Raw genomic sequence first — 22,545 nt, 5'->3', positions numbered from 1 at the left:
ACAGTATTATTATAATAATAATAATAATAATGGTGTGATCTATTCAGCTTCTATTATATCAACAACACATATATCATATTGCTCTCTAAACTATAAATAGGCAAATGCAATCAGTCCACTATGATTTGTGGCTGGGGAATATGCGGTTTTTTCACAGTTTGACAAAGTGACATAACATCTGTGACTTGCACATGATGACAGCAGTCACTCTGTGTGTGGGTGTGACCAGGATGGCAGCTTATACACATCAGCCCATGTCACAATGCCTGATGGGCGGGGCCTCTCTCCTGACAGGGGGCGGAGCAGAGAGTCTATTCTCTATGGGTGGAGGGAGGAATGAGAGGCAGGCATGTGTCAGCCCTGTATTATATAAAGACAGAGCAGAGAGTAATCTGTGCACAGATCTCCAGCCACATCCTACAGAAACCTCATCACTGGGGTCACTGCAACATCTGGAAGGGTTCTTTTTTGGGGGGAGCCTCTTGTCCAGCCCTCCAAACTGCCACTGGGATTAATAACTTTATATTTAAAATACAAAAACAACAGGCTTCACCCCTGTGGAATGTGACATCGGAGGAAGACTGAACAGAATTCCTCTGATTACAGGAAAGCGCACAAAGGAGCTGAACTCTGCTGCTTGGTAAGTGGAGAAAAGGCACTTTTTTGTTTCAAAACTTCCTGAAACTTTTCGAACAAGTTGAAAACTTTTCTGTCGCCTCTGGAAACGTAATTGTATTTTTTTGTCCACATCTCAAGGTTTTCGCAGGCAGAATCCAGGCTCTATTCTCTCCCTGCTGGAATCATTTGCAGGACAGTCATTAAATGGAAACACTGTTTTAAAAAGCTTGTAGATGTGATAGGATAGGAAGCAATTATTTTACAATTTGCTGGCTCAGCCAAATGTTCCCAAGACCCGTTTAAACATTACGGAAAGTCAAGCGAAAGTTTTTCATTTCAAGGGAATGGAAGTTTTTCAGTTTTAATGTTTTGGTCTATTTAGTTACATCTGCACGTCAGTGTTTATATTGTTTTTGTTCTTTTACAAATAGTCAGATTCCAGAAACAAATGTGTGGATGGATGGTGTAATGGTTAAGAGTTCTGCCTCCTGGGTTTGAATCTCAGCTCTTCCTGTTCAGTAAGGAGATCTTAGGCAAGTCTCCTTAACCCTGCTACTGCCTATAGAGCGCACCCTAGTGGCTGCAGCTCTGGTGCTTTGAGTTTGCCAGAAAAAAAAAAACATGATATAAAATGTTATTTGTCTTGTCTTGTGTAGATCATCATCCTGTTAGTGGAGACTGATGGTACATACACACGGGCTACAACTGTCGCCGCAACCACGTGGCACGCGCGCGTTGCGGCGACAGGTTGCCCGTGTGTATAATGGCCCATACTCACGAGGGACTTTTGTCGCCTCAACACGCGGCGCGCGCGTGTTGCGGCGACAGGTCGCCCGTGAGTATGGGCCGTTGCACGCGCGCGCACCCCGAACTGTCGCCCGTCGCTCATGTCGCAATGCGATTGAAAGTTTCAATCGCATGGCAACAGTCGCCGCCGCACCTCCGCCGCAACTGTCGCTAGTCCGCGTGAGTACGCGGACTAGCGACAGCAACATGATAGTAAATAAACGGCGCTTCCGGCGGGGGGAGGGACAACGGCGACAGCTTCCGTCGCACCACTTGCCAGGTCCCTCCGCCGTGTGTATGCGGAGGGACCTGGCTACTAGCTGTCGCCAGCATGTCGCAAGCACGCTCCCGTGTGCTTGCGACATGCAAAAAAGTTGCCCGTGAGTATGGGCCATAAGGCGCGCACCCCGAACCGTCGTTACTCAGAGCTGTCGCCAGGCGATTGGCGTGGCCAATCGCCGGCAACAGCTGTCGCCGCAACTGTCGCTAGTCCGCCACGCGTACCGTGTGTGTATGCGGACCAGCAACAGCAACCCCATGCACAATGTATGGAGCTTCTGGCAGGGGGGAGGAACCTTTGGCGACAGCTTCCGCCGCATCTCTGTCCCTCTGTGCGCCGTGTGTGCGGCTGTTGCACAGAGGGACCTGGCGACAAACTGTCACTGCCTTTTTTTTTGGTCTCTCGTCTCTGATAGACATTTGTAACTTGTGTGTACCCAGCATGAGACTCTCTCTCACTGTAGTAGCAGTAGGGATGCAGAGGTTGCGACTGCAGAGGGGCCCTCCCTCAGGGTCTATGTCCACTAGGATGTTATGTGAATTTTCATATGTGTCTAAAGTCGTCAGATGAGAAACAGATGCAAGATGCAGAAATCTCCACCATGCAATCCATATTTTTACTGGATGCGAAAATTTGCATTCAACTGAAATTACTCCATTGACATGAATTGGTTTAATTTTGAATGTAAAAATTTGCATTGTGAATTCATACTTAGTGGAAACTATCCCTCAACCACAGTATTAGCTCTTTGAAGAGACCCTGTAACAAAACAAAGTGCCCCGGGGGCGTACCTCTGGATCATATCGAGGCTTCCCCGTTCCCCCCCCCCCCCCCCCCCCGTCCCACGATGGTCTCGCTGGACCCCTCTGAAGCCACAGCCGACAATTTGTCGTGCTGTGGCTTAGGCGCAGTAGCAACTGCAATATTTATCTTTTCCGGCACAGTAGTGGCTCTCGGCTTGGGACTAGAGCGGGCCCAACTGGGATCGGCTATTTCCGTCTGATCCTGAGCTGAAAGCCCCTACTGCACCTGCGCTGGAGAGGTAAATATTTACATGGCTGCTGTTCGAAGCGGCCCAGCGAGACCTCCGTGGGATGGAGGGGGATGGGGAAGCCTCAATAGGATCCAGAGGCTTCCCCCTCCCGAGGGCACTTTTTTTTTGTTACAACTTTTCTTTAATGGTGCTGTGCTGGTAATGATCATGTCACGTTCCGTAACAACTAGAGAGGACAGAGAGTGACTGATCTCTGGAGATCTGCAGTATCGCCAGAAATACAGATATACCTGATTATAAGTGATCTGCAGTCTCACCGATAATCCGATATATACGCTAACCTCTGTCCACCCAAAATGGGGTGTAATGATTGGTGCAAACAATAATAGCGTATTGTTCTGTGGCGAGGGCCCACAGAACACAGACTACCGTCCAGCGGCAAGGGCCCGCTGGCGGGGATGGTCGACAAGCAAGGATCGGCAACAGGTAATCAGAAATACGAGGTACAGAATGCGGAGGCGGAGTCTAGAAGGCTAGCCGGGGTTCGGCAACAGAGATCAGAGATACGAGGTACAGAGACGGTAGGCAAGAGAGTAAACGAGGGCACAGCAAGGTAGGCAACGGGAAATCAGATAGGCAGCAGTACAGAAGGATTAGGCAAACTCAGAGTCAAGGACAGGCAAAAGATCAAAGGCACAGGTAAATACAATGGTATATTTCTTCCAGTACCTATATATTGGCGTAACCAATATATAAGTATACTGTGGATCCGAGAGCTAGCACAGAGTGTGATCGCTACAGCGGACAAGGAGGACTGGCAGTCTGCTGCTTAAATGCAGATTGTTCCTCCAGGAACCCCCACCCCCCGGATGATGTCAGCAAGGGGCGGAGCGTGCCTCAACAGGGCGGATCAAGGCAACCTTCTCCTCAGGGCATAAAGGGCCTGACGCTCCGTGCGTGAGCGCGTTGCCCGGCCCTGCAATGATGACCTGTGGCTGTGACGGCCGCCGGCGCCGCCAGCTGATGCCGACCGGAAGTTCGGGGATCCGGTGACGTCAGCGCTGCGAGCGGCGTCCATACTGGCCGCCGCTGAAGAGGTGAGTCTCTCCCTGACATTACCCCTCCCCTGAGGCGTGGTCTCCGAACGCGCTAAGGAAGGTTTATCAGGATGGGAGTCATGAAACTCCTGTATGAGTTCTTGTGCATGGCAATGATGAGCTGGTACCCATGATCTCTCCTCAGGACCGTATCCCCTCCAATGAACCAGATACTGGAGAGACCTCCTAAGAAATCGAGAATCCAGTATTCTCTCGACCTCATACTCAGGCTCACCATCCACTAACACAGGAGGAGGACCAGGGTCCACATGCACCGCAGGTTTTAGTAATGACACATGAAATGTTCTCACCCCACGCATAGATTGAGGCAACGTTATCTGATAAGAAACTTTATTGATTCTTTTAGCTACTGGATATGGACCCACAAATTTAGGCCCAAGCTTAGCTGAAGGTTGCCGTAAGGCGATATGCCGAGTGGAAATCCATACAAGATCCCCGGGAGAGAACTCCCACTCAGGTGAACGCTTTCGGTCAGCCTGTACTTTCTGGAGTGAAACCGACTTCTTTAAATTGGCATTTACTTCCTTCCATCTGGATTTTAGTGTCTCCTGCCAGTTTTCTAGGGCAGGAAAAGGAGAAGAACTAACAGGAAAGGGGGAAAACCTGGGAGATCTCCCATTAACAATCTGAAAGGGTGAAAACCCTGAGGAAGAGCTCCGGAGATTGTTATGGGCAAATTCGGCGTATGGTAAGTATTGTACCCATTCTGTTTGGTTATCTGCCACATAACACCGGAGATACTGTTCCAGTGACTGGTTCACCCTCTCTGTCTGACCATTGGTCTGAGGGTGATAACCAGATGAAAATGAAAGCGTAATTCCTAGTACTCTGCAAAATTCTTTCCAAAATTCCGAGATAAACTGCACCCCCCTGTCAGACACTATATTCTCCGGGACCCCATGAAGGCGAAGGACATGGACTACGAATAGCTCAGCCAGTTCCTTGGCGGAGGGAAATTTTCTCAATGGCACAAAATGAGCCATTTTAGAAAATCGGTCAATAATGACCCAAATCACCGTGTTACCATCTGAAGAAGGCAATTCCCCCACAAAATCCATGGATATGTGAGTCCAGGGTTCAGAGGGTATGGGCAGGGGTTGGAGGGTACCTACTGGGGATATATGTGAGGGTTTGCTCCGTGAACATACTGCACAAGAGGCAACAAATTCCTCGACATCCCTCCTCCAGTTGGGCCACCAGACACTCCTGGATAACAATTCTCTGGTTCTGTCAATTCCAGGATGACCTGCCAGTCTGGATGAATGGAACAACTGCAACACCTGTAACCTAAACTGTAACGGAACAAACATCAGATCAGGTGGCTTCCCCGTCGGACTGTCTGGTTGATGAGGAAGAAGAACAGAGGCAAGATCCTCCCTCGAATCTACACAAGCCAACACCACTTTCTCAGATAAAATTGGATCTGGTTCAGAGGGCAATACCGACTCTATGTCAAAACATCGGGAGAGGGCATCTGCTTTGACATTTTTACTTCCCGGTTTGAATGTGATAATGAAGTCAAACCGGGAAAAAAATAAAGACCACCGTGCTTGTCTGGGATTCAATCTCTTGGCCCCCTTCAGATACTCCAAATTCTTATGATCTGTATAAACTGTGATCACATGTTCTGCCCCCTCAAGCCAGTGTCGCCACTCTTCAAATGCCAACTTCACAGCAAGCAATTCCCTATTGCCAATATCATAATTTTTCTCTGCCTCGGAAAATTTTTTCGAAAAAAAAGCGCAGGGATGGAGTCTTCCCTGTGACCCGGTGTATTGTGACAAGACTGCTCCAACCCCAATCTCAGATGCGTCTACTTCCACAATAAATGGTCTGGAAGAATCCACGTGATGCAAAATGGGGGCGGAACAGAACGCTGTCTTAAGGTTTTGAAAAGCGGAAATGGCCTCGGAAGACCAATTGACGGTGTTAGCCCCTTTCTTGGTCATGTCAGTAAGAGGGGCTATCAAGGCGGCATACCCCTTTATGAATTTTCTGTAATAATTAGAAAACCCCAAAAATCGTTGTAGGGCCTTCAGTCCAACTGGCTGAGGCCAGTTCAAAACCGCCGTGACCTTGCTGTTATCCATAGATAACCCGGAACTCGAGATTATATAACCTAAAAATGGAACCTCTGTGACCTCAAATAAACATTTTTCTAATTTAGCATATAATGAATTCTCACGTAATTTGAGCAAAACATACTGAACTTGTGACCGATGTTCCTTGATATCATGAGAAAAGACCAGGATGTCATCTAGATAGACGACCACGAACCTCCCCACCACGTCCCTGAAAATGTCATTGACCAGCTCCTGGAAGACAGCGGGAGCATTACACAGACCAAAAGGCATGACCGTATATTCGTAATGCCCGTCCTGAGTGTTGAACGCTGTCTTCCACTCGTCCCCCTGCCTAATTCTGACCAAATTGTAAGCTCCCCTGAGATCTAACTTGGTAAATATCTGGGCACCTGTGACCTGATTAAAGAGATCATCGATCAGGGGGAGCGGGTAACGATTTTTAATTGTAATGGCGTTAAGAGCTCTGTAGTCAATACAAGGCCGCAGGCCACCATCTTTTTTCTTTACAAAGAAAAACCCTGCCCCAGCGGGTGACTTAGAGGGTCTAATGAACCCTTTCTCCAAGTTCTCCTGGATGTATTCCCTCATGGCCACTTTCTCGGGACCAGTGAGATTGTAAAGGTGACCCCTGGGAGGCATGGTTCCAGGTCTGAGTTCAATCGGGCAGTCATACGGTCTGTGAGGTAGCAGTGAATCAGCAGATCGTGGACAGAACACGTCGGCATAAGATACATATGGCTGAGGGAGTCCCTGAAGAACTAACTGAGTGGCACGGAGAGGTATTTGGGAAATACAGTGCTTCTGACAGTATGGTGACCAGGATAATAATTGCCCGGAGGCCCAATCTATTTGTGGGGAATGCAGACGTAGCCATGGTAGGCCCAAAATAATAGGACAAGAAGGCATTCTGATTAGATAGAATCGTAACCTCTCACAATGTAAGATCCCCACAGTACATGTCAACTCAGGTGTGACGAAGACCGGCAAACTATCCTGTAATGGCGAATCATCAATGGCCGTGACTATGATATGTTTTTCTAACGGGATGACTGGTATGCCCATCTTTAAAGCTAGACTAGAGTCCATAAAATTGGCTGCAGCGCCTGTATCAATAAAAGCCTGCAGTAAACTGACCTGTTTATTCCAGGAAATGGAAATAGGTAATAACACTTTATCTCTGGGAGGTATCGAATTCTCGCCCAGGGTAGTACCTCCGACTAACCCTAGGCGGAGAAGTTTTCCGCCTTCCTGGTACAAACAGATGCGATATGACCTTTCTCCCCACAATAAAGACATAGACCCTCCTTTCTTCTTCTTAACTTTTCTGTCTCAGATAGTTTAGAATGACCCAACTGCATGGGCTCATCAGTGGAAGGAGAGCTGGGAAGACTTATGGGAGTTTGAAGTCGCATAATGGGTCGTTGTCTAGATGACTTATGAAAACGTACCCTTCGATCAATTTTAATAGCAAGGCTTATGGCTTCATCCAGAGTTCTGGGTTCAGGGTGACTTAACATTAATTCAGATACAGAGTCAGCTAACCCCGTCAGAAACCTATCTAAAAGAGACTGTGCCTCCCACCTGGTGGAGAACGACCACTTGCGGAACTCTGCCGCATAAGTCTCAACAGAGTTCTGACCTTGTCTGAGTCTCTTGAGTTTCATTTCAGCTGTGGCGGCTATATCTGGATCATCATATACCACCGCCATGGCATTAAAAAAGTTCTCAACAGAGGTAAGGGCCTCATGACCTAAGGGTAAGCTGTAGGCCCAGGTCTGTGAGTTGCCCTGTAAGAGGGTCTTTATAAGCGTGACCCTTTGTAATTCTGAACCAGATGAGATAGGACGCATCAAAAAATAAGACTGACAGCGATCCCGAAAATTTCGGAAATCGGAACGTTCCCCTGAAAATGGTATCGGTAACGGCATCTTAGGTTCGACAGGTGCTATGGGAGCGGGAACACCTGGTGCCTGCAAGTTTTGCACAGTCTCTGTTAGTCGGTTGATCTGGACCTGCTGGTTTTTAATGGTCTGGTCCAATTGAGCAACGACTGTAGTCAGAGTATTGACCTGCTGGACCAGGGCTTCCATATTAATTGGTCCGCTGTACTGTCACGTTCCGTAACAACTAGAGAGGACAGAGAGTGACTGATCTCTGGAGATCTGCAGTATCGCCAGAAATACAGATATACCTGATTATAAGTGATCTGCAGTCTCACCGATAATCCGATATATACGCTAACCTCTGTCCACCCAAAATGGGGTGTAATGATTGGTGCAAACAATAATAGCGTATTGTTCTGTGGCGAGGGCCCACAGAACACAGACTACCGTCCAGCGGCAAGGGCCCGCTGGCGGGGATGGTCGACAAGCAAGGATCGGCAACAGGTAATCAGAAATACGAGGTACAGAATCAGGAGGCGGAGGCGGAGTCTAGAAGGCTAGCCGGGGTTCGGCAACAGAGATCAGAGATACGAGGTACAGAGACGGTAGGCAAGAGAGTAAATGAGGGCACAGCAAGGTAGGCAACGGGAAATCAGATAGGCAGCAGTACAGAAGGATTAGGCAAACTCAGAGTCAAGGACAGGCAAAAGATCAAAGACACAGGTAAATACAATGGTATATTTCTTCCAGTACCTATATATTGGCGTAACCAATATATAAGTATACTGTGGATCCGAGAGCTAGCACAGAGTGTGATCGCTACAGCGGACAAGGAGTACTGACAGTCTGCTGCTTAAATGCAGATTGTTCCTCCAGGAACCCCCACCCCCCGGATGATGTCAGCAAGGGGCGGAGCGTGCCTCAACAGGGCGGATCAAGGCAACCTTCTCCTCAGGGCATAAAGGGCCTGACGCTCCGTGCGTGAGCGCGTTGCCCGGCCCTGCAATGATGACCTGTGGCTGTGACGGCCGCCGGCGCCGCCAGCTGATGCCGACCGGAAGTTCGGGGATCCGGTGACGTCAGCGCTGCGAGCGGCGTCCATACTGGCCGCCGCTGAAGAGGTGAGTCTCTCCCTGACAGATCACTTCTCTATATACTTTGAATAATGCTAATCATTCACAAACTGTTCCCTGATGTCCTTGGCAGGTTTTGTTGCACCATTTGAATTGTTATGTTTACAATGCTTGGGGCCCCATGTAAAACTTGCACTGGGGCCCAAAGCCCCTTAGCTATACCACTGCCCTCTCTAATTAGCTATTATTAATATTTATATATTATATGGCCCATTTTCCGCAGTGTTTGATAGACTACATTGAACAATTCGCATTGTATCCTCGGGGCTCGCAATGTAAAATCCCTACGGTATTCTAAAGGTGACCACTAATGATACAATCTTGATTCTACAATCTCACCACTTCTATGTAATATGAGGGGCTACCTAAAGTATCCATTCATAGTATAGCCCCTCAGTTTACTAGTACATAGACTGGGAGAAATTGTACAAGCAAGATTGCATCATTAGTGGGCACCATTACAGGGAAGTCAGTTAAAAAGTGCCCCTGGGGGGTTCTTACCTTAGGTGGGGGAAGCTTCGGGATCCCGAACCCCCCCCCCCCCCCCCCCTGAAAATCCTTCAACACGCGGCAATATTTACCTTAGGTATCTAGTGCAGAGCAGTACCAAATACCCCCTCAGGCTCCGGCGGATATAGCTGAGCCAGATCGGGTCCGCTCAGGTGCAGACTCCCGCCTGTGTAGTAGAGCAGACCTGGTTGGGCTCAGCTATTTCTGCAGGAGACCGAGGGGGAAGATAGTACTGTGCCTGTGCTGGATCCCTAAGGTAAATATTGCCGTCTGCTGCTGTCCAGGGGTCTCAGACTCCCAGCAATGAATCGGGGCTGTTCCAGGAGGACGGGGGGAGCCTCATTAGGATGCAGAGGCTTACTCCTCCCGAGGTAAGTACTCTCCAGGTGATCACGTCAAATCCAGCGCAGGAGATTTTGTTGCAGCCGGCACCACCATAGACCGTAATAGGAATTGCGATTATAGCGGCGCACAGTGAGTAACTTCTGCGCTGTCAAAACACGGAGCTGAAGTTACTTCTCTGTAATTCGGCCTCCAGCAATAGCTGGAAGCCAAATGACATCATTCCCCACCATCCACATGGACCTGGAGGGGGAATAGTAATTAACGCCGACGGGACTTTTGCAGGAGCAGGGTGAGCCGTATATCGGCTGTATCCTGCGCCCAAGTCTCCCGGCGGTGATTTCACTCGTACGCCTCTCCAGGGGCTCTTTTTATTAGAGGTTCTCTTTAATGTTCCAGGATGGTTAGGGGGCTGTCAGGAAACAAAGAGTACCTGTATGTATCCCACACAAGTACAGGGAGAACACACATGCAGATGGTATCCTGTTCGCATTGATTGGGGTTCCTCAGGATGCAGTATATTGGCAGCTATAGATTGCTTCTGCTTATATGTGATGTCCCTCAGTGCAGACTTGTACCAGCTGCAGAAATAAGACAATGGTAGCCTATTATACAGGCCCAGTCTAATGGAACGCACCAGACAATATTAAAGGACCACTATGGTGAAAAAAGTAGGCAGTTAAAATCTGACAGAACTGACAGGTTTTGGGCCAGTCCATCCCCTCATGGAGGATTCTCAGGGTCTTCTTGTTTGCTTTGTTTTTAACAGCATTTCCTGAACAGCAGTTTAGCTACCAAAATAGTAAGATCCCAACCAGCCTCCCTACTCACTTGCACTCTATTTTGTCAGTTTGACTTTGCAACTGCTGTTCAGGAAATGGTGTTGAAGACAAAGAAAACCCTGAAAATCCCCATGAGGAGATGGACTGGTCCAAAACCTGTCGGTTCTGTCAGATTTTAATTGCCTACTTTTTTCTTGATAGTGGTCCTTTAAAGGAGAACTGTAGAGATAGGTATATGGAGGCTGCCATATTTATTTCCATTTAAGCAATACCAGTTGCCTGGCAGCCCTGCTGATCCTCTGCCTCTAATACTTTTAGCCACAGACCCTAACCAAGCATATGCAGATCAGGTGTTTCTGACATTATTGTCAGATGTGACAAGATTAGCCGCATGCTAGTTTCTGGTGTGATTCAGACACTTCTTCAGCCAAATAGATCAGCAGGACAGCCAGGCAACTGGTATTGCTTAAAAGGAAATAAATATGGCAGCCTCCATATACCTCTCACTACAGTTCTCCTTTAAAGGTATGTAACCACAGTCAGTATCAGTAGCCTATAGGGATTCCTAGAGTCATTACTCCAGGCACAAACGCATACAGAGGAGTCCTTCGGATACGGCACAGGTGTCTGACTCCAGTCCTCAAGGGCCATATCCATGCCAGTGTTTAGGACGGACTGAGTAATGGAGAAATGTGTTCTACTTGATGGATCACAGCTTTCCTGATTCAGTCCTATCAACCTTGAGCTGTGCCAAAACGTATGTGAAGACCTCAGCCCTTGAGGACTGGAGTTTGACATCACTGAGCTATGGGGGTGGGAGTGGGAGGAGTGATGATGGCACGGGGCACGATGGAGTGGTTTATGGTGGGTGTGGTTAGGACAGGAACAATGAGCTAGGCCTTGGCCATTGCTTATTTGGCATGCTGGATCTTCAAAGAGATCTTGAGACAACCTGGAACACAAAGGGGAAATGCTTAAAGCGGATCCGAGATGAAAAACTAACTATAACAAGTAACTTGTCTATATATCTTATCTAAAGTTTAGATAGTTTACACAGCAAATCTAGCTGCAAATAGCTTCAACAGTATATGACTATATCTTCCTGTGATACAAAGAGGGCAGCCATGTTCTGTTTGTCACATTACACACAGGAAAGCTGATAGCATCTCCAGCCCTCAGCCTGTGAAAACTTCACTCCCATCTCCTCCTCCCCTCTGCCTCTGAAATCTCTGGCTAGTAACCTCCTCCTCCTCCTGCCCAGACTGAGCTCCCATAAGCCTTTGCTACTAAGGCTAAGAGTGCCAAGGCGCTGGAGGAGCTGTGGGCGAGGCTTGTTTGGTTTATAGGGAATTAGAGTATTAAAACAAAAAATAGTATTTGGCTTGAGGAATGCCCTATAAACTATATGAAAGGAACACAATTATGCAATGAGTAAAAGTTTATCTAAGATCCACTTTACCTAGGAAGAGGTAAGTCTCTGGATCAGGGGCGTAACTATAAGGGAGCAGCCCACGGGGACTGCAGGGGGGCCCAGAGCAGTGAGGGGCCCCAAACTTCTACTTCACACCATCCAGGGGTCCATCCTCCATGTGTTTTGTGGCTACACATGTTATGGGTGTGAAGATCATGATGGCCACACCTGTTTTATGACCCTTGTAAGATGGGCCCCCTGGCCCCGAGGGAAGGCAAGGAAAGTGAACATTGTGGGGCCCCATCAAAGGTTTGCCGGGGGCCCCATGATTTGTAGTTATGCCCCTGCTCTGGACCGTCCAGAGGCTTCCAGTGTCCTCCTTGCCCTACCGTCCCTCACCGGGACCTTCTGGATTTTCATGGCCATGCTTTGTGCATGAGTGTGGCGTTCCGGCAGTGCCTGCGCAGTACCACGGAGCCACCCGTGGACGTGTCAGTGGAAGACACACAGTGCAGTTACCTCGGAAGACTGCCACGTGTCATGTCTAGCGGGTAACTGCTGTCCAATCAGATTTACATGCCGTGGACTGGTGCCACCCCACTGACTGTGCTGAATGCTTGCCGGGAGTTACAAGCACCCAACAGATCCGCGGGAGCAGCTGACAGGCAGTGAACCCACCACAATCAACAGCTCTGTGTTATGCCTACAGCCTGGAACACACTTTCAATTTTGATTGGCATATGACCGACCAATTTTACCACCTCTATGTAGTATGAGAGCTTACCTACACAATCTGACATAGTATTCCAAGTTGACCCTCCTACTACATGGAAGCGATAAAATTGGCCAATCATCGTCCAATCAAATTTACAGGTGTGTACCAGGCTTTAAACTTTAGCAAATTAGGGGCGGCAATGTGGCAGTTCCAGGCAGACCCCACCGGAAGATCCCAGCCATCTTTAAAGGACAACTGAAGTGAGGGGGATGTGGAGGCTGCCTTATTTATTACCTTTGAAGCAATACCAGTTGCCTGGCTGTTCTGCTGGTCCTCTGCCTCTTTAAGTATAGCCCCTGAACAAGCATGCAGCAGATCTGGTGTTTCTGACATTATTGTCAGATCTGACAAGATTAGCTGCATGCTTGTTTCTGGTCTGATTCAGTTGCTACTGCAGCCAAATAGATCAACAGGGCTGCTAGGCAACCGGTATTGTTTAAAAGGAAATAAATATAGCAGCCTCCATATACCTCTCACTACAGTTATCCTTTAAAGCATCGACAACAGTGGCCTTGTTCACATTACACGCGTTGCCGTCCGTATTTCGGGAACGTGTGCAGGAGTCACACACGACACGATAGACTGCACTGTCTGATGTGCACACTGCATGCGATGCGGACCAGTGCTTTCCGCGAACGCATGCTGCACACATTTTTTGCCCAAACACATGGCTGTCCCATTCACTACAGTGAATGGGAATCAGCCATGCAACGCATGCAAACGTATATGGCGTGCAATCGTACGCGTTCCAATCACACAACCATCTTCATTTGATAATGTGAACGAGGCCGGCTGTCTGCCAATTTATTAGCCTTTCAGCAATCCACACTCTGGGCTGGTGCACACCAGAGCGGTTCTGGGGCGTTTTTAAAAACTCTTGCTGTTTGAAAACTGCTTGGGTAATGTATATCAATGGGCTGGTGCACACCAGAGAGGTTCGTTTTTCCACAAACGCAAACTGTGGGGCTGCAGCATTTTTTAGATTTCTGAGGCGTTTCTGCCTCAATGTTAAAGTATAGGAAAGTGGATAACCGCTGAAAAACGCTAGATCAGAGCGGTTTTCCAGGCGTTTTTGTTACAGAAGCTGTTCAGTAACAGCTTTACTGTAACAAAATATGAAATCTGCTACACAAAAACGCTCCAAAAAACGCTAGCCATGTTTAGAAAATGTCTCTAAACATGCCTAGAATCGCTCTGAAATCTGCTTCAAAAACCTCTAGCGCTTTGCAGATCTGCTAGAGGTTTTTGGTGTGCACTGGGCCTACGTTCTGATTTGACCTGAGCAAGGGTGGAAAACTTTAATACTGCAATAAGCATTTTCTCAAAGCTTGAGTGATGTTTTCCTGGATCCCTTTTGGACAGCACGGGTTTGGCTTTCCCTCAGTGGGCGCAGTATTAGGTTGTTTTGGAAGGGTTCCTGGACTGCTGGAAATCCTTCCATTTTATGTTATATATTACAGAGTCCCATAAATAGTTGTGTGAGTTTAGAGTCTAATGTGGAAGCATCTTCCTGGAGACAAGGCTGATACTGAGCAGTGTGGAGGAGGAGAGGGAGGAGTAGCCTCTCTTGTTTGGTTTAGTGGTCAGGCATGGTTCCCACATCTGTGCAGAGAATGTAGTGACGTCATAAAGGGATGCAGAGCGTGGAACTTATAAAGGGGAAGTGAGACATGGCCAGGCAAGACCCTCGCTGATGTGGCAACCCCAGAATACCACAGACAAGCCTGTGCTGGCCTGACAGACACACTGACACCTCTCTCACTAAAATGCTATGCAAAGCAGAAGTTTGCCTGCTAAAACAGGAGGTATTTGTAATAATTCAAGTTGGAGTGAGCTCTGAGGTGGCCCACTATATACGGCCATTCATTGTTCCTCCTTTGCTTCCCTTTCCCTACTATGTCAGACAGATTACACTTCAAAAAAATCATACTTTGTTTTTGGTGTACCCCAACATCACAATACCACATGGTGGGCAGAGTACAGAATATGTCTTTGTAAGTAGGCTTGTTTACACTATGGGGTTGATTCACTAAACTGTGATTTGAGAAATATCACACCTTATCAAAGTTATCACGCCTTATCAGAGTAGCATAGTGAGCGCTACAAACTTATCCCTGCTAATTGGCAATGGCACTCGTCCTGCCCTGAGCCCCTGTGGGTTCGTAGCACTCGTAATGCTACTCTGATAAGGCATGTGAACTTTGATAAGGTGTGCTATCTTTGATAAGGTGTAAAATTTGTCATATCACGGTTTAGTGATTGCAGATTTTTTTCAGCGCTGGCGAAAAGCGCTTGTGCAATGATTTCCTATGAGAGTGTTCACATGTAAGTTGTTTTTTTATTTTCAGCAAATCACAAATGCGCTACATGTACCATTTTCTGAGCGCTTTTTTTTATAATGCAAGGTTTAGGAAAAGCGCAAAAGGCTTAAAAAATCGCTTTGTATAGTGATTTCCCAAGCGCTTTTAATAATAAATACATTGTATTTATTCTTTTCCAGAGCAAAGAGTTCACTTCCTGATGTCAGGAATTGAAAAAACAGAATCGCTCTCCAAAAGCATTTACAAAAATACTTACCAAAACCGCCCAACTCACAGAAATCGCCAGGAAGGGGGAAAAAAGCCTCAAAAATATGCCCAACGCAAACGCAACTGCGATCGGAACGCAATGTAAGCGAGGCCTTAGACGATATTGTGAATGTGCCATCTATAAAGCAAAACTGAATTTTGCCTTCTTAAAACAGAAGGTATTTGCAATAATTCAGGCTGGAGTGAGCTCAGAGGTGTCCCACGATGCAGCACTGCTGAATATGCAAATCATCTCTTTGTTGTCTCTGATATCTAAACACACCTCCAGAACCGCTGGAATGCAATGATGTGTCAGCTTGTTCATTGTAGAGTCACAATAATCCAACATGCATACAGACTGTTTCGGATTGGTTGATCCTCATCAGTGCATGGCATGGATTAATATAGGGTAGGACTTGAAACACCCAGTTACAGATTGCCCAGAAAGCTCATGGTGAACTCAGGGCCAGATTTCTGGACAGGCCACAAAGGCCCGAGTCTTTGGCGGCAGCTGACTGAGGGGCGGCTGGACATGGAAGAGGGATTGCTGCAAATGGAATACAGAATAAGGAGCAACTTGTAGAATTAGGGAGCTGCAGCCCAATGGATTTGTAAATAATAAAAGGGGGCTTCTGTACATGAATGTTAAAGGGGAACTGAAGTAAGAGGTATACGGAGGCTGCCTTATTTATTTCCTTTTAATCAATACCAGTTGCCTGGCAGCCCTGCTGGTTTATTGATCTGCAGTAGTGTCTGAATAACACCAGAAACAAGCATGCAGCTAGTCTTGTCAGATCTGACTTTAAAGTCTGAAACACCTGATCTGCTACATGCTTGTTCAGGGGCTATGGCTAATAGTATTAGAGGCAGAGGATCAGCAGGGCTGCCAGGCAACTGGTATTGCTTAAAAGGAAATAAACATGGCAGCCTCCATATACCTCTCTCTTCAGTTCCCCTTTAAAGTGAACCTTAAGCCTAGTAAAAAAAAATGAGTTTTACTCACCTGGGGCTTCCCTCAGCCCCCTGCAGCCGATCGGTGCCCTCACCGTGTCTCTGCGATGCTCCAGTCCCCGGTGGCGACCACTTCCGGTTTCACCGTCAGGACCCGACAGGCATGGGAACGTGAGTAATTCTTTGCATTCCCAGCCAAAATATCGCCCCCTATGCTGCTATTGCGACCTCCTGGCCGCAATAGCAGCATAGGGGGCGATATTTTGGTTGGGAACGCGATTAATCACTCGCGTTCCCGTGCCTGTCAGGTCCTGAAGGCGAAACCGGAAGTGGTCGCCACCGGGGACTGGAGCATCGCAGAGACACGGTGAGGGCACCGATCAGCTGCAGGGGGCTGAGGGAAGCCCCAGGTGAGTAAAACTCATTTTTTTTACTAGGCTTAAGTGCCTCTTTAAACATGTTCTGCACACGGAATTGGAGGGGAATGCTGTACATGGAAGGGGGGCTGCAAAAAAGTTGGCCTAGGAGCAGTGATGCTCAAATCCGGATCCGGGAGACACCCGGATAGTTGCTATCCGGATATCTCCCAGTTACCTGTGCGGGGTGGGCAATCTTACCTGTATGACGTCTTCTTTGTCCGTCCCTCGGCGCCTCCCACGATGCGTTCCAAGCGGCGGTCACGTGCCTACAAACACTTCCTCCTTCCGGGTTGAACGAGGAAGTGTTTGTAGGCACGTGATGCACGTGGAGCACATCGTGGGAGGCGCCGAGGGACGGACGAAGAAGACGTCATACAGGTAAGATTGCCCACCCCGCACAGGTAACTGGGAGATATCCGGATAGCAACTATCAAGGTGTCTCCCGGATCCGGATTTGAGCATCCCTACCTAGGAGCACAGAAAGTATAATTCCAGCCTTGGGTGAACGTGAACTCCTAGGAGTGTGTAAGGGGGCTGAAAGAGATCAAAAAGCCTCCAAACTAAAATGCTGTTCAAAACAGAAGTTTACCTTCTTAAAACAGAAGGTATTTGTGATTATTCAGGTTGGAGTGAGCTCTGAGGTGTCCCACAATGCATCACTGCTGAATATGCAAATCATCTCTGTGTTGTCTCTGATAGCTAAACACACCTCCAGATCCGCTGGAGTTCTGGCTCACCGTGAGCTTGCTGGGCAATCTGTAAACCTATGAAGCAATGATCAAAACTGTTTCCAGAGTCCACTGTTTGTTTTTCCAGTTTCTATAAAAGAACCAGATTAGATAAATGTTAGACTGAGAGCTTTATGTGTTTGGCAGCCTCAGAAACATTTCACAATCAGCTCAGAGTTTCATGTTAAAAATAACCATTGGATTTTAGTCTTATTATAGTAGTTTTAAGAGAAACTTAAAAATGTTGCAACAGTTTCCCAGATTTCCCTACTTCTGATTCCATCCCTGACTACATACAGCAAACAGAGAATATCTGAGATAAATCCAAATCAAAGCTGGAACAGGAGATTTGAGTGAGGAGAAGTAAGTGGTAAGGCACAGGAGGAATTAATAATGGATGTAGGTAACATTTACTAGTAAACATGTAGAATAAATAAATGAGGCATGGAGCAGGAGATATGAAGAAGAAACGAGTAGGCACTAGGCATACAGCAGTAGATATGAAGATGGAATCTAGAAAGCATTGAGCAAGAGATATGAAGAAGAAGCTAGGAGACATGGAGCAGGAGATATGAATGAAGAAGCTAGGAGACATAGAGCAGGAGATATGAATGAAGAAGCTAGGAGACATGGAGCAGGAGATATGAATGAAGAAGCTAGGAGACATGGAGCAGGAGATATGAATGAAGAAGCTAGGAGACATGGAGCAGGAGATATGAATGAAGAAGCTAGGAGACATGGAGCAGGAGATATGAATGATGAAGCTAGGAGACATGGAGCAGGAGATATGAATGAAGAAGCTAGGAGACATGGAGCAGGAGATATGAATGAAGAAGCTAGGAGACATGGAGCAGGAGATATGAATGATGAAGCTAGGAGACATGGAGCAGGAGATATGAATGAAGAAGCTAGGAGACATGGAGCAGGAGATATGAATGAAGAAGCTAGGAGACATGGAGCAGGAGATATGAATGAAAAAGCTAGGAGACATGGAGCAGGAGATATGAATGAAGAAGCTAGGAGGCATGGAGCAGGAGATATGAATGAAGAAGCTAGGAGACATGGAGCAGGAGATATGAATGATGAAGCTAGGAGACATGGAGCAGGAGATATGAATGAAGAAGCTAGGAGACATGGAGCAGGAGATATGAATGAAGAAGCTAGGAGACATGGAGCAGGAGATATGAATGAAGAAGCTAGGAGACATGGAGCAGGAGATATGAATGAAGAAGCTAGGAGACATGGAGCAGGAGATATGAATGAAGAAGCTAGGAGACATGGAGCAGGAGATATGAATGAAGAAGCTAGGAGACATGGAGCAGGAGATATGAATGAAGAAGCTAGGAGACATAGAGCAGGAGATATGAATGATGAAGCTAGGAGACATGGAGCAGGAGATATGAATGATGAAGCTAGGAGACATGGAGCAGGAGATATGAATGAAGAAGCTAGGAGACATAGAGCAGGAGATATGAATGAAGAAGCTAGGAGACATAGAGCAGGAGATATGAATGATGAAGCTAGGAGACATAGAGCAGGAGATATGAATGATGAAGCTAGGAGACATGGAGCAGGAGATATGAATGAAGAAGCTGGGAGACATGGAGCAGGAGATATGAATGAAGAAGCTAGGAGACATGGAACAGGAGATATGAATGAAGAAGCTAGGAGATATGAAAGAAGCTAGGAGACATGGAGCAGGAGATATGAATGAAGAAGCAAGGAGACATGGAGCAGGAGATATGAATGATGAAGCTAGGAGACATGGAGCAGGAGATATGAATGATGAAGCTAGGAGACATGGAGCAGGAGATATGAATGAAGAAGCTAGGAGACATGGAGCAGGAGATATGAAAGAAGAAGCTAGGAGACCTGGAGCAGGAGATATGAATGAAGAAGCTAGGAGACCTGGAGCAGGAGATATGAAAGAAGCTAGGAGACATGGAGCAGGAGATATGAATGAAGAAGCTAGGAGACATGGAGCAGGAGATATGAATGATGAAGCTAGGAGACATGGAGCAGGAGATATGAATGATGAAGCTAGGAGACATGGAGCAGGAGATATGAATGAAGAAGCTAGGAGACATGGAGCAGGAGATATGGAGAAGACATGAGGAAACATGCAGGAGATATGAAGAGGAAACGAGTAGGCATGGAGCAGGTGATATGAAGACGGAATCTAGAAAGCATTGAGCAAGAGATATGAAGAAGCTATGAGACATGTAGCAGGACTCAGGAGATAATGAAGAAGCAATCTTGGAGGCATGGAACAAGAGATATGAATAACTAAGTTATGGAGCTAGGTATGAAGCAGGAGATGTGTAGGCGGAAGCTAGGAGGTATGGAGCAGGGCATATGAAGAAGGAATCTAGGAGGCATGGAGCAGGAGATATAAAGATGTGAGGAGGTATGGAGCAGAAGATATGAAAAAGATGTGAGGAGACATAAAGCTGTAGATCTGAAAAAAGGAAGTTAGGACTTCCTTTAGCGGCAAAAACACAGAGTTTTACGCAATCCTTGCGTTTCTGCTAAGTGTGCATCTAGCCTAAGGGATTTTAGGAGGATATGCATAAAAGCATGTAGAGTATAACTCTAAAACAAACAATGCAAATACCACACTGCACTCTAGTAACTGGCAGAATCCACCTTCTGTGCTTTCTGATAACTTTATCACCCTGATCCCCACCTTTGTACTTTGACTCTTGTTCATGGTTCTTTCCGTGATATGTGAGTGAGGTGATGACAGCATACTACAGAGCTTTCATCGCCACACCAGGAAGGAACAAACAGTTAAACCTGTCTGATCTTTCTCAATGTAGACAGTGTTATATTTTGTGAGCAGTATTGCTGTGTGTATTTACTTTACCTGGACAACTGGGTCAATATTTTCAGAGCCTACAATTATTTCTTTATGTGGTTGTAAGCTCCATCTCCTATGGAAACAAGGCTGTGGTCTATGTGCTGAGCCTGTGCTCCATGACGCAGGGAGATATGGAGGCTGCCATATTTATTTGTTAAACAATACCAGTTGCTGAGTCACACACCACAGCTCTGATTTTAAGGCCTCCTTTCCACGATCTGTTGAGCTGTGTGCTCAGCAAGCAGTTGCCAGGCAGCAGTGAGCAGTTACCAGGCAGCAACAAGCAGTTAGCAGGCGGCAGTGAGCAGTTGTGAGAGACATTTCACTGCCTATCAACAGTCCGGGGAAAAGAGTCCTTAATTAAAGAGAACTTGAACTGAAAATTTAAAAGTCACAATAAACATAAACACATCATACTTACCTCCTGTGTAGTCTACTCCTCAATCTCCTTCTCCTCTCCTGCGTCCTGTTTGTCCACTGTGATCAATGGATTACTCTGTCCTCCATCTTGAAAATGGCCATTACCCCATAACAGCTTTCTGGTCAGCACACTGTTAAACTGTAATATCGCCCACTTGAGCCTTAAGGAAACATGGACATTACCTTGCACATTCAGTAGTAACGGACAGCAGTTGATATATAACTGACAGCAACTGGTATATTTCAGTTCTGACAAAAATCTTGTCAGAACTGGAAGGGATCACTGTAAGAAGAAAATGGTGAGCTTCTGAGAGGAACTGATGGTGACGTAAGTATGTACGGTAAGTAATTTGCAGGTATGTCATGGGTTTATTTTAAATTATTTTACTCAGTTCAGGTTCCCTGCAGTGTTCCCCAACCCTGTCCTCAAGGCCCACCAACAGTGCATAGTGCATGTTTTGTATAAACCCAGGTAGTTAATCAGCTCTGCTGCAACACTAATTACCTCACCTGTGCATGTTTGTGGTTTCCTGCAAAACATGTACTGCTGGTGGGCCTTGAGGACAGGGTTGGGGAACTATGCTTTAAAGTGCATGCATTTGCCGATCGCAAGAACCCCAGCAAAACAATAGAAATCGCTATGCGCCTTCTTCAGAGGTGTATTGCGCTGCATTGCAGTTTTCATCAAATTGCAGTGCCTGCTGCAGTTTCAGGGCTGGTGCGCACCAAGAGTGCTTCTGAGCGATTTTAAAAATGCCAGCGATTTGAAAAGCGCTTGGCTAATGTATTTGAATGGGATGGATCACACCAGAGCGATGAGCTTTATTCTCAAACGCAAACGCAGGCCCTGCAGCATTTCTGCTGATTTCTGAGGCGATTCTGCCTCAATGTTAAGTATAGGAAAGTGGAAAATCGATCTGAAAAGCGCTAGATGAGAGAGATTTTCCAAGCGTTTGTTACAGAAGCTATTCAGTTACAGCTCTACTGTAACAAAAAATAAAAACCACTACAACAAAATGCTCCAAAAATCGCTAGGCCTGATTAGAAAATTGCCAAGCGCATGCCTAGAATCGGTTAGAAAAATCACTTAAACCACTTGCGATTACGCTAGCGCTTTTTGGTGTGCACTGGCCCTTATTGCATTTCCGTTCAAGTCAATTTTATGAGCGTGCATGCAAATTGCATAGCAACGGCAGGGCTGACCCCTCCCACTTCTTTCCTCATGATGGGATAGAGGTAGGAGTTTGGACAGTTCACAGAGTGCTTATCAGTCTAACCAAACAGCGCCTGACGTCCACACAGGAAGTCAGTATTGCAAACCCAGCCGTAATAGTGCAAAAATGGCTTACATGCATGAAACTTTTTGCATTACAATTCTCACCTTCATTCCCTTTAAGACGTCATATGTGTGATTCTGCCAACAGGCTGCTTCCACTTTAGCTCCACCCACTCCAAACTTTCTGGCGCACCATTGAAAAGCACGGTAAACATAATTTACTGTTTTGAAGTGCAACATTTTGGCGCACGGCGCACTGCCGGTAATTATCACTGCACTACAATGTTGCCCTTCAAACCGTTAAATAACGTTTACCGTGCTTTTCAGTGGTGCACCAGAAAGTTTCTATTGCGGTGAGCGGAGGGTTCAGTGTGACAGGCGGCAGGGGTTAATTGATACATTATCTGCTCCTGGATGTTCACTCTTCCTCTCCACTTGTAAGTTTGAATGAACTCTGCAGCCAGCCAATCACCATGCGGCTTCAGTCCCCGCATGGTGATTGGCTGGCTGCAGGACTCTTTCAAACTAAACAGGAAGTGCAGAAGAGACGGGATCGCAGGGACCAGGTAATGTATCACAGATGCCGGTAATTAAAGGGGCACTATGGA

The 22,545-nt window shown here is 46.8% G+C and overlaps 1 protein-coding gene across 2 annotated transcripts in view; it reads left to right on the top strand.

The window, feature by feature from the left end:
• Positions 1-335: 335 nt before the first annotated feature.
• PLEKHF1 (pleckstrin homology and FYVE domain containing 1) overlaps positions 336-22,545 on the top strand; it is a 30,314-nt gene continuing 8,104 nt past the window's right edge. For both annotated transcript variants that reach the window (XM_068261789.1, XM_068261788.1), the window contains exon 1: positions 336-640. The gene's annotated coding sequence lies outside the window, so the exon portion shown is untranslated. The remainder of the gene's footprint in view (positions 641-22,545) is intronic.

The sequence above is a fragment of the Hyperolius riggenbachi genome, chromosome 11 (genome assembly GCF_040937935.1).
Source record: "Hyperolius riggenbachi isolate aHypRig1 chromosome 11, aHypRig1.pri, whole genome shotgun sequence".
NCBI lineage: Eukaryota > Metazoa > Chordata > Amphibia > Anura > Hyperoliidae > Hyperolius > Hyperolius riggenbachi.
This window is presented reverse-complemented; position numbering and strand designations above follow the sequence as displayed.